The sequence below is a fragment of the Centrocercus urophasianus genome, unplaced genomic scaffold (assembly GCF_019232065.1).
Source record: "Centrocercus urophasianus isolate 14NV4802_14NV808 unplaced genomic scaffold, USGS_Curo_1.0 seq_55, whole genome shotgun sequence".
Lineage (NCBI taxonomy): Eukaryota > Metazoa > Chordata > Aves > Galliformes > Phasianidae > Centrocercus > Centrocercus urophasianus.
The window spans coordinates 617,156-629,656 of record NW_024885144.1 but is presented as its reverse complement, the minus strand read 5'-3'; the positions used below and the strand labels follow the sequence as shown (position 1 = coordinate 629,656).

At 44.3% G+C, this 12,501-nt stretch overlaps 1 protein-coding gene across 8 annotated transcripts in view; it reads right to left on the bottom strand.

Annotated features, from left to right (window-relative positions):
* Nucleotides 1–12,010, bottom strand: part of EXD3 (exonuclease 3'-5' domain containing 3) — a 244,883-nt gene extending 232,873 nt beyond the window's left edge. For 7 of the 8 annotated variants that reach the window (XM_042835837.1, XM_042835835.1, XM_042835832.1 and 4 more), the window contains exons 1-2: nt 11,981–12,010; nt 6,708–6,770 (exon numbers count right to left, since the gene is read on the bottom strand). The gene's annotated coding sequence lies outside the window, so the exon portion shown is untranslated. The remainder of the gene's footprint in view (nt 1–6,707; nt 6,771–11,980) is intronic. The other variant, XM_042835833.1, reaches the window with a different exon arrangement.
* Nucleotides 12,011–12,501: the final 491 nt, after the last annotated feature.

The following is a 12,501-nucleotide window of genomic DNA, read 5'->3' as shown; positions in this document are numbered from 1 at the left end:
AAGTTAATAAGGTTCTGTGGACAAATATCTCCTTATCACACTCATCACTTGAAAGAGCTCAGAAAAGAAAATGAAAGTGCTTAAAGCTCTCGGCGAACACACTGCATTTCACACCATATTTTAAAACCTCCTGAGTAACAAATACTGACTCTTGCTTGAAATCACACTGAAGAAGCTGCAGAATCTGTTAGTTTCAATTCAGCATTGACTCAACCCTAGAATTAAGTCTATGGGCCTTGCTGTTCTGGATGCTTTGCAGGGTTTCAGAATATAATGCCCAGCAATAAGAAAAGAAAAAAAGCAAGATTCCAGGTAAGGGAGGCTAGCACTCTCTGTGGCTCTTGCTATACAATGCTAGTCCTAAAACAGACATTTTGTCAGTCCATGAGGTGTAGCAGCATGTAAAGGACACGAACTACCATTGAACCCAGCACAGCCTTCTCTTATTAAGAACTTCAGTTTTATGTTTTGTTTACATTTTTCATTCTCTCTCTCTCACACACACACACACACACACACACACACACAAACATCACCAGTATAATACCAAAAAGACAACTTAAAATAAAAAACACTCAAGGAACCGTGAGAACAGGTTTAAGGGGGAGGGGAACATTTACATCAGCTTCTCGAGTTAAGTTGGAGGAATTTTCAACGCTAGGGACAATATGGCCCAAGGGAAATGGTAATGGGAGAGAAATAAATTCTTTCACCTCTGGCTTGAAATCCAAGTCAGGCTGGTAGTAGCCAAAAACCATTAGCTTAACATCTGCTAGCTGTTTGGTAACCCATGTGAAGTGAGTTATATTCCTCAGTGTCCACATCACAGTCCCACTAATTGGCACCATGTTGGCAATCTAAACAGAGAGGTTAAAGACTGAACGCGCAGCGAGCATGAGCTCCAGGATTAGTCAAATTCAGATCTGGGTACATATGTGAGAAACAACACATTTGGTGTACGCAACTCCATCTAATTGTCCCACCATCCTGTTCTGCCCTCAGAACAAAACAGTGAATTGAAGTGAACCAACAAGCTGTCAGCATTCCTGCGTCAAGCGTTCAGTCTCTGAATTACCAGGACACATCATGAAGTTACTACCCCAAGCAGTCAAGCAACTGCTTAAATTTTAAGCAAAATATGGTACAGCAAAAAGTTAATTACGACCTGAAGTGTCTGAACAATAGGTACCAATACCTAATTTAAAAATATTTTTCTTACATCATTTTTTAACTAAAAAATGCAACAATCTCTCTCAAAAAAGCAGCAACAATGTAGTTTCATAAATCCCAAGTTGCAAGACACATTTCTCTTTGTCTTCCCTTAAAGAAATAGAGCAAAGGCACAAAGCTGACCTTAGAACAAGATCCAGTAGCTTTAAGAAAATCTTCCTTGCTACGCCCCATGGTAACACATTTGTGTCTGAGGAAAAAAATTAAGGGGATCATTGTAATAAAAAACAATGAAAAAAATGAATTTTTCATATCTGAATATGGCACAGTCTGAAAACAGTCTAAGCTATGAAGGAAGGAAACTCATGTTACACTTTGGAAACCATCCCTGATGTTTACGCATCACTTCAGTTTAAAGAACTGCTTATGATGAGAACATGATGAAAGCTGTCGAGCATGAAAGGAGATATAAGCAAAGCCAAAAGAAGCATCCTTGCCAGAACTCTACCAGAGCACACAATTACTGAATAAATTCATCAGAGAGGGACCTCTAGAGGCTTCCAGGCCAATCCTCTGCTCAAAGAAGGCCAACTTCAAAGATGGATGAGGTTACCCAAGGATATTCTAGATGAAAGCACAACACAGTACAGTGCCATGCAAAATCCACATATAAAGAAATTGTTCCTGCTAGCTGAATACCCCTTTCATTTACTACTGCTCTGGAAAGATTCAAGTTCTGAGTTGTTTAGAGAGAAGTAATAATGACTAGCTGCTGTTAAGAACAGTTGGTCAGCTTCTTTAGCTTTTAGATGTAGAATAGGACCGTGTCACATTTCTCAGATGCCAGAGAAATTGCTTCCCATTGTAGTCGTTACTACTAGCTTCTTTTCACATCACATCACAGCAAATAATTATACAGACACTGAGGTGGGATTTGCTGTGCTGACATCTGAAAGAGAATTCAGGGAGATGGTGAAGACTGCCAGGAACCCAGCCAAGCTGGAAGGAACGAGGCCAGCACCAGAGAGACAGAAGTTGCAACTGTTCTGCCTTTGGCTGCATTCAGCCCACCGAGCTGCCAGGATGGACTGAAGTAAATCTTCAGAAGCAATTCATGATGCTGCATGATGTTAACTGCATGATAAGGTCCAAGCAAATGTAGATGTAGAGAAGTGCTTTATCAAACAGCTCCAGCATTCACTTCTGAACTCACATGCAGGTACCAGGTGAGCTTTGGTGCTCCAATAAATGTTTTCTCATGAAACCCAGTATAGAAGTCATACCAAACTCATGAGTTTCCTGAGAGTAATTCTCCCCTACCTGAAAAACAGGAGGGGTCCAAGAAAGAAATTCTTCTCTGCAGGGAGGGCATCAGGAAGGAAGGAAATCCGAATTACACACACCTCTGGGTAAGTCCCCCTTTACAAAAAGGGAGGAAATTGGAGTTAACTAAAGAGAGTATGTTTAGCATCACTGCACAAGCTGGGAAAAAAACTAGGAAATCCTGGGTACAGATAATGCTGCCTCCTCCTGTCACTGTTGGGCTTTCTACGGGGAGAGGTGAAAGGTTTGATTCTCACTCTTTCATTTGCAACAACACTTTGAAGTTACCTACACATCACTGCCACCATTTGATGGTCACCTCTCCCATATGTCATCTTATGCTCTTTTGTAATAGATGTAACAGTGCTATTAAAAACCATGTGTTTTCACTTTTTTTTTTTTAATAAAAAAGGCTAACTCATAACTAAGCAGAGACAAAGGCTCTGTTGATACAACAACATGTGGATTAAATCTGAAAGGAGAAAGAAAGCTGTTCTGTTGAACTGACAATCGTGCACAGAGGGCTTATATCTAAATTGGGGCAATAAATCAATAGGAAAGATTTATTTGGCTGAAACAACCATTTACTTAGACATGGAGCAAGAGCATTTTTAAATCACTCTGGACACTGCACACAAAACAGCTTATTTGGTTTTGTTCTTTTTTTGGCCTTTTTTTTTTTTTTTTTAAGTATATCCCCAAAGTTTCTCATTTGTTTTGCTTAAAAATATTTACTTTTTGGCACTTAGAGCCACAACAGGTCAGCCAGCCGGCACCTCTGGGCTCTCAGCTGCACTGCTCCTACTGGAAAAGAAAAAAAATTGGTTGCTTCATTTACTTTACTACATTAAACAGAGGAGTGGCCTGAATTTATGCTTTCTCCCCACTATGCTCTTCTCCTGTGTTTTAACAAGTGAATGTTTTACTTCTTTTCTTCAATTCTATTAGCAGAGGCTAACATTCACTCATATTCAAGCAAGGAACTCGTTGGTTGTTGCTGCCTACCGGTGTCAGACAGCAATTTCTCCTGCAGCACCTTCTGAGACCTGCACAATTACTTGCTGTATCAGAACCTCACTCCTTAGATGGGCACTAACCTGAGCGAGGTGCTCGAGAAGCTGCAGGCACCATCCTCCAAACACCGCCGGAAACACGCGTTCGGTCTCCGGATCCCAAACGACAAGCTGATGCTGAGGCACACTGACAACAAGGAGGATTTGGCCGAACATTTTAAGTGTGACACTGGTTGTAACTGTAGATGGGACCACGAACTGCAGCCATCTCTTTAACTGAAATCAGATGGTACCTGGAACCGACAGCTAGGACAGAGATGACACCAGCATCTACTAATGACTGGATGCCTCACGCCACAAAGATGGCAGTGGCTAACCCATGCAAATGTCACCACACAACACCAGCCAGTCTCTAAAGAATGACAAAGACCCAAACATAAATCAGTATAAAGATAATTTGTCAGTTTGATGGGAATGTTCTGTGAGGAAGTATTCGTAGGAGATGCTACTCAACACTAGGGAAAAGCGTTTTGTTCCAGAACGCTGCAGCTCTTCTTCAGCACATTCTGTAATGTCATCAGCTACAAGATTAGTATTATTTTTTAGAATTCCTATACTGTATGTGCAATAAAACATGAGAGGGCATCTGCATATGGCACAGAGCAGTGACACTGAGAAGGCGAAGATTTTGGCTGAAACTCTTCTTTCAAAACATCCTGCCTAATATTGCTTACAGGAATCACAAGAAATGGGCTTCTTCAAAGCCATTATAAATACAGCCCCCAGCCCCACAGATGAAAATACTTCAGGATCCCTAACTTTTGTATTCTGCCAGGAAAGTCCTGATTTATTCTATTTCATCTTAAGTTCCATTTGCTATGGAGGCAGAAATCTCTCTCTTCTTCCTATCTCCTTCCCATCTGCAGCCATGCATACAGCCCACGTCTCAGCTCGGCCCCTGCTGCCTCCTCACTGACCATCTGGCTGGGACAGACTCCAAAGCACTAGATTCATACATCTAGAACATCTCAGTCTTCCCTCCTTCCTTAAATTGCTCTTTGCCAACAAGGAGCCACACCAGTGGGACAGAAAAGGAAAAAGCAAAAAGAGATAAAGACTAGGAGAAGAAAGACAGCCTAAGAAGAAGGCCTGCTTTTTATTATTATTATTCTCCTTTAATTTTTATTTTGGAGAATTGAGCCCTCATGACATTAGAGTTCATGGAAGAAGTACACGGTTATTCAGGATGCCAAGCAAAGTACAGTCTTCTAGTTTTGATAAGCTCTGAGGTTGTCTTTCCCATCTATAAAGCACAGCTGGCACTCTGGGATGTAAAGCTCCTGGCCAGATAGAGCCACAGTTCCCAGCTGGGAGGAAGATGTCGCAGTAAGGAGATGGGCAGCCAGCCAGAGAACTGTCCCTGCCCACAGCAGGCACTACCTGCTCCACGACCTTCAGCACGCGGCACGCCGTGCGGTGCCCCTTCAGAGGCACACAAGCACCACCTGCAAGCGCTTACACAGAACCCAGCTGGTAGCACTGATGCTAAAACAGAAGAGGGAATTTGAAGGATAAGTAAAGCAATATATAAAAGCTGCTGAGGTTTCTGCACTGCAGGCGTCATTCCTGCATAGGAAAAGTGCGCTTCAGTTAGCCAAGCCTCATCAGTGCAGGGCTGATTCAGAGCTGATTGCTCAGAAGAATGTTTTGAGTTACACCAGTTTGGTATGCTTTTATAAAAGCAAAACAAGGTATGTTTTGAGCAAAGCAAAGATTGTGTTTATGTTTACGTACAATCTGACTCCCACATACAAAGAATGCTTCTTCCTGCACAAAAACTAAAAGCATCAAGAAAAGTCAAAACTAATGCAAATGATCTGGCTCTGTAATCTTGCCAGAGCAGAAGAAGCCCCAAAGCAGTTTAGCAATCACTGTTTTAAGTTCAACTTTCCTGACTCCTGCTTTGTTCAACATCTTAATTATATTTTTAAAAGTCTACAGCACTTGAGATTTCAGGGCACATTTATATACGTTGAGTAATCCTCCCAAGGTAAAAACTATTATCCTCTTTATTAGAGAAGGAAAGTGAAAGAAGACAATAAGCAATTTGTCAAAGGCACAGAAGGAACTCACGTAAGGGTTGGGATCAAAATCCAAGAGATTCTGAAGAGTTTCTTATTGCTTCTAAAGGATTTTTTTGTTTTTTGAAGACAATAGCAGAATACAAAAAAGTTCACATAAGAACATACATTTAAGATCGAGGCAGTTTATGGGGTATTATTTAAATAAATGAATCCACTGTTGGAAAACTATAGTGAATTATCTAATAGATTGCTTCCAAGTACAGTGCTAGCTTTAAGTTAGCCCACAATACAGTCAACCTTGCCTTGCATAAGATAGGGAAGTGCATGGGGCAATCCATCCCAGGCTTCAAGCTCTGTGCTCCGGAGCAGCACGTTACATCTCCCCCAGGACTCCTTTTTCCCAGCAGAGGATGTGCTGAATGCTGTCCGACAGCAGCCTCACCGTGTGCTATTCAAGAGTGCCCTCTAACGAAGCTGCAGCCGCGTTTCACAACACGCACAGGAGACCAGAAAAATCCCAAATGAGACTTTCCAGAAATTTCTCATTAAACTCTAAGCTTTGTTTTCCATTGAACAAAAGGGACAAACACACTGACTGCTGACTGTTCCTGCACAGACGTTTTATATTCCCTTCTATTATTCAAGCCTCCATTGGTAAACATGTAAGTAGGAAACAGGACAAAAGAGAAAAATGGAAAAATTCAGAATTCTCACTTTCTGAGAAAGGAATCCGGATGAGATGTGATACCAGGGCACCTGACCATGTACAACTTAAAGATAAACTGAGTTCTACAGGATCTGCTTTATCCGTAAGGAACTGCTGGGGAGCTTTTCAACACGGGGTTCAGTCAAGCTAACCTCTACAAAAATAGCAATGTCATGAAGTTCACAACACAAAATTGAATCCTCATAATCCCACTCCCTAAGACACTGCAGTATCAAGAAGTACTGCTTTTCTGAAGGGATGTCTTCATTTTAAGAGCAGTTATGTAAATACAGAGATGAAACAACTCCCTAAAAGTTTGTATGAGTGGAACTTGGTTTACTGTCCAGTTCCTACATAAGCACACATGCTTTGGAAAACATCCTGCAAACAAATGAATAAAATCAAACTCACCCAGAGGAGGATGGTGACCCTGCTAGCTCCGACAGATGGCTGGGGGACCCAAGGCTCACAGACCTGCAATGAACCAAAGCCTATGGTTGGCACACACAGCTTTCTGCACGCTCACTGACAGGACACAGTGAAGTGTCACCTTGGGGGACAGCGATTCAAGCACACGTGAAGCATTTTCTTAGAATCACAGAGTCACCAAGGCTGGAAAAGACCTTCGAGCTCACAGCCCAGCCGTCCTCCTGCCAGGTGTATTTCCCCACTAAACCACGTCCATCAGTACAACATCTGCTTGTTCCTTGAACACCTCCAGGGACGGTGACTCCACCACCTCCCTGGGTGCCATTCCAGTGCCTGACCATTGTTTAGCAGAATAAATGTTTCCTAACGTCCAACCTGAACCTCTGGTGACACAACTTGAGGCCATTCCCTCTCCTTCTATCACTAGTTACACAGTGTTTCTTCAAACACGGCCTTACATACTTGCCAATCTTTTTGCTTCTTGCCAAACACCTTTGCTGTAAGGTTATGATCACGTGTCTGAGAGTCACAAGGACAGTAAGAACTCCACGCAGATGTTACACAACCTTCATGGCACCACTGTCCTCCTCCAGGCAGACTTTAACAACAGAACACCACCAGAACTCCACTCCCATTCATCTGAATGACCTACGGGCAACAATCAATTCCAAAACAAAACCAAAAACACAAAACCCAAACTATAAAGCATTCAAACATGGCTACTAAAAACCAGCCTGACACAGTCTGGTGCTTACACACAGCTTTGCTTTGTAAAGCAAGATGGCATTCTCTATCTCAAAAAACCAAACCAATTTCCCTTTAGTTTCTAACAGTGGGAGACTTCAGTCCCCAAGGAATATTTCCCAAAAACTTACAAGCAGTTGTTCAATGTAAAAAAACCCACGTGAAGCAGTGTAATGCAGCAAGCACTTCCCAAGCAGTGCAAAGGTCCTCCTCCCACATCTTCACACATTCCTCACAGCACTGTTATGTTCCAGGCAACTCTTTTTCTGACATAACAGCTTATTCCTCGAGAAGGTTCAGGCAGAGTTTGACATTAAAAAGATCAGCAGTGGGCAGGCAGTGTCCTGCATGTTTTGAAAAAGGGATTTTTCTTCCACTAACATGTAATCCAAACAAGGCTCAGTGAGTCTGCATGAAATCAGCAGTGGCCGCAGTACCTTTAGAACCACACAGCGGAAAGTTTTGGTGCAGAATGGGAAACGTGAGCACAAAAAAATAACACAGACTGAGAGTTACAGTACTTTGCAGCCTGAGCTGTAACTGCTGCTCTGAGCCGTGGCAATTCATTGCAGAACATGAGCATTGGTACCTGAGCCACATGGCTGCGAGCAGACCTATAGGGGAAGCCCCAGTACTGTAAAATGTTCTGCTTCTGAAGGTAAGAGCAACGTCAGCCAAGAATAAATCCCTCTGCACAGTCCTAGCTGACTATAACATAGGAACAGCAATATTTGAACCAGAAAAGAAGTCTCTGAAATGACAGCAGCCATACACTTGCGCTTAACACAAAGTCAGATGATAACCTTGGTACAGCTGGAGGGGCGACCAAGAGAGAAGGAACACGTTGCAATGTGTGCAGTCCATGCAGAGCTGCAGCCTCTCCTGCTCTGGGTGCAACAGAAGCAGAATTAACGTGCAGCTCTGCTCAGCAGATGCGCTTCACAAGCTGCACAGGAGCAGATCCCACAGGTAGTGGTACAAACATAATTCTAAGAACACAGCCATGCTTTCAGACCTGGGCATGCAGTGGAGAACCTGGTTTCCATACCACAAGAAAACAATGCATTGACTCCACTGCTTTTATTTTCTTGGTAGCTACCATCACTAGCAACAGCAGGTAGGCACAGCAGCTCCAGTTTAACCATGTCTTGGTTTCAAAACTGTTTCAGGCGCTGTTGCTGTTTAAATGTTTACATAACGTAAATAAGAACCAACTTTCTTTTACTCTGTTCTTCCATTATCTATGTCTGCATTCTGTTTATTAGCAATTCCTTTCTCCTTCTGGATCTGCAGTGTTGCAGCTGGAAGTGCAGGTAACACACAGAGAGCGCCAGCGGAACGTACTGCTCAGAGGAGGAACAGGAGCCCATGTTTCACGTGGGACTGGGCAGGAGCTGAAGGACTTTTAGCTGTTGCTGGTATGATCAGATTCCAAGATATTTGATCTTTCTTTAACTTCTTCGGTCTATCTGTGCATTGCAGAACACACTGCAGAGGGTTATTCTAAAAAACATCATTCTTTCTTATATAGAAATTTGTTTGAAAACAGCAATTGTTGTAACTCTCCAACAGGTCTACTGCTGCTTGGAGCCAACACCAAGCACCCAAAGTGTCATCTCAAGTGAGTGGCTGCCAAAGAGAGGAAATTAATTATGTTTGATCATTATCTGCAGACCATAAAGCATTCTTTGCCCCAATTCACCTAGCAAGGAATTCACACAGCTGGGAGGGCGCACACTGCTCCCAGTCCCAAGCAGTTCGACAGCACTCCCGTCTTGCAGGCCCAACTTAATGCCATTTGCTGATGTTGCAACACTAAACCTGCATTGTGTATTCACAGAAGAAACAAGACTTTCATCCCCTGGGAAAGGAGCTTTCCAGCCTCCTCTTCTGATACAAATCTAACTGCAGTGCCTCTTCAGCCTTCCCTTATCCCAGGCGTTCACACTCTCCTCTTTCATTGTTTCTCACAATAATTTTTCAGGCTTTTATCACTCACGTCTACTACAGTTCTTCCCACACTGTATTAATTTACTAGACATTAATTCAATTAAAAGATGAGAATGGGAAATGGAAGGATGTTCAGCATTCAGCATAACTCATTTCTGTTCATGTAATTCCACTCCTCTCACACGCCTCTCAGTTCCTTTATGGCCATCCCTTGCTCCAACACACACCATTACAGCACGGAGCTGCTTGAGTGGGCTGCTGCTATTTGCCTGCATAGCACCAAGGATTCCCAGAGAGATTAAAAAAAAATTATGTTGAAGTCATAGGTGTTCTGCTCAGCTCAGTAATTACCTTTGCATCAAAACAGAACTTAGTTCAGGGGAAAAGCACTCACTGCTTCTCAGTTAGCACAAGGTGACCTGCGTCCCCTCACCCCACTCCTCCCAGGACTCATCACACACCAACAAGGACTCAGCGCAACTCTGGAGAACATTATTTTACTTCAGGAGCAATTTTGCTGGCTGCCAAAGGGCAAAAACGCGCAGGCGTGCTCCTGGTGCAGCTGTGAGCCGACCTACCTGCCTCTGCACTGAGCTCCCAGCCGCAACGTAACGGAGCCAAGAGCTCACAGTGCTGAGCCTACGCACAGAGAACACCCACTCCTCCCTTTCCCTCTCTCCAAGCTGCCTTTGGAGCACACAGAAGTTACATTTGTCTCAAGCTTTGCCAGCTCACACTATTTTATGCCAGTGGAAAAGGAACCAGTTCAAATGCTGCAGTTTAGTCCTCCCAAACCTCTGCGAGCAGCAATGTCTGTTCTGATGCAGTTTCACTGCAGTTTCACAAGAGCAGCTTCTTCAGCTCTCCCAACAAAGCTGAGAAAAGTTTGCTGTAACTGCTACGCTGTAAGCAACAAAACTTCGTGCACGTGAGCATTATGCTTACTTGAAATAGACAGCATTACTGCCTAAAAAATTCCAAATCAAAGTTTCTTGGCAAATTAATTTACATTGCGGGGTACGTGTTTTGCTGGTTCTGCTCCCCATGCTAAAATTTCTGATTATTCCTGCTCTATTGTTTGCAATAAACAGTGAGAAAAAAACATGGAAACCAAAGTTACGGCTATTAGTGACACTTGTGCCAAAAAGCTGTCACAGCCATGAGCCTGTTTCCATAGAAAACCACAGGGAACACCAAAACACCCGATGCTGCCTAAGAGACTTCCAGTATTCATGGAAGCACGGGAAGCTTTTTACTTTTTTAAACAAAACTTCATAATTTCAGAGTGAGTCAACAGATCCTCTAGTTGAGTCCATCACTCAGTATATTTTTATAACCTTGGAAGCACTTTTATCCTATCAAAACAATAAATGGGCACAAACGGATCCAAAAGCCCTTCAGAAGAACCTAATGAGATAAAAAGTGTGTCAGCAGGAAGTCCCAGCATGAAAACTGCTCATCTGGAGGTGAAAAGCCCGTCTCATGCCTTTCAGACTTGACTTGGCTGGAAATCCCTCCCAGCATGGGGCAGACTGCAGGCTGTGTCACCTCCATGTGGAGCATATACTGAACGAGGGATGCTCTGAACTCACACAGCTCCCCAGCTGCCCAGCTCTGACTCTGCTCTCTGTGACTCAATTCTGATGACTGAGAACAGTGGAGGAAGAAATCCACTAACTTAAGCTAAACTTCCCCTGGAAGAAAATCATGCTTCCTCCTTAAAGTGGAGGTCCATACAAAAGCATGACACGTTAAAGCGACCTTAATTTACAATGAAAACTTTCAGAAACACACAAAATCCTGCTATTTCTGCAGCTTCTTCCTCTTCTGAAGGGGAAGAACAAGCAGTGTAAGCGCAGTCACAGCAGCTGACTCGCAGATTTCCCCCCAGCCACCTGGGCATCCTGAGCTCCCACACTGAAGCCTTCCTTCCACGGCATTATCTGACTCCAGCCAAAAAGCCCCAGCAAATGGCAACCTTTAACCTCTCTTGGAAACGACTCCTGTAATTAACATCCACCACTGCTAGCAAATTGTGTCATATTTTAAAGAATCCGCATAGCTTTGACTTTCAGTTACCAGAGCTCATTATACTTTTGGTAGAAAGACCACAAACGTTCAACTGCCAAACAACTCTGCCATAGGCACGGCTTTACACAAAGGGACTGAAAGTTCTTCTCTGGGGTGTTCCTGCGCACACCGAGCTCAGCAGATCTGCTGCAGGCCTCGTTTTCCAGAAACAGAACACTGCTATGGCCTCCAGGATTTTCAAACCCCGCTGAAGGGCTGCTAGAACTGGAACTCGTGCTCTAGGAGCCATATGGAGCAGCACACAATCACTCCAACTTGGTTCTCTTTTAGAAGGAAAAAAAAACAAACAACCAAACCAATCAGTTCTTCCCATAACATCAAAGTTCAGACTGTGTCACTGGCGCAGCTGAACCCTGCAAGCCACTGTGTGCCAGCTTCCTACTGCACGAACAGAGACACGGCCCTGCTTTGCAGTCAAAAAACGAACACACACGACGATCCTCCCCCGCTCTGCGCGCAGCTCCACTCACCTGGCGCCTACCCGGAAGCAGCAACGCCAGCCCCCCCCCGCGTCCGATGCTCAAACCCTTCCCCGCAGCTGCCGCTCCCGGAACTCCCCGCTCCGGTCCCGCGCGCCGCCGGACCTCATTCCTGTGGACACCGCACGCTGCGCCGACAGGGGGCGCTACAATCCGCAGCAGCGCTGCGAGCCCCGAGGGGCGGGGCGGGAGGGATGTACCGTAGTGACCGGAACTCGAGGCTGCCGTCCGCCTACCGTATTTACTGTACTTAATGGGAATGACGGTGCGGCAGCGAGAGTGCATCTTTATTTAAACGTTTCAAAAAGCAGCGCTATGGGCTGTGCTACTCCCGCAGCTGCCCCATCAGGGGCTGCTCTCCGCGCTGTTTTATTGGTGGCTTTTTGACCTTCCATTGGTCAGAGCCCGCATCCCCCTGCTCCTGTCGCGTTTATAACTTCTTATCTCAGCTTTTCCCCCAGAATGTCGCCCGCACAGTGCCTGAGTGCCCGCACACCCCCACCCAGTAGGGC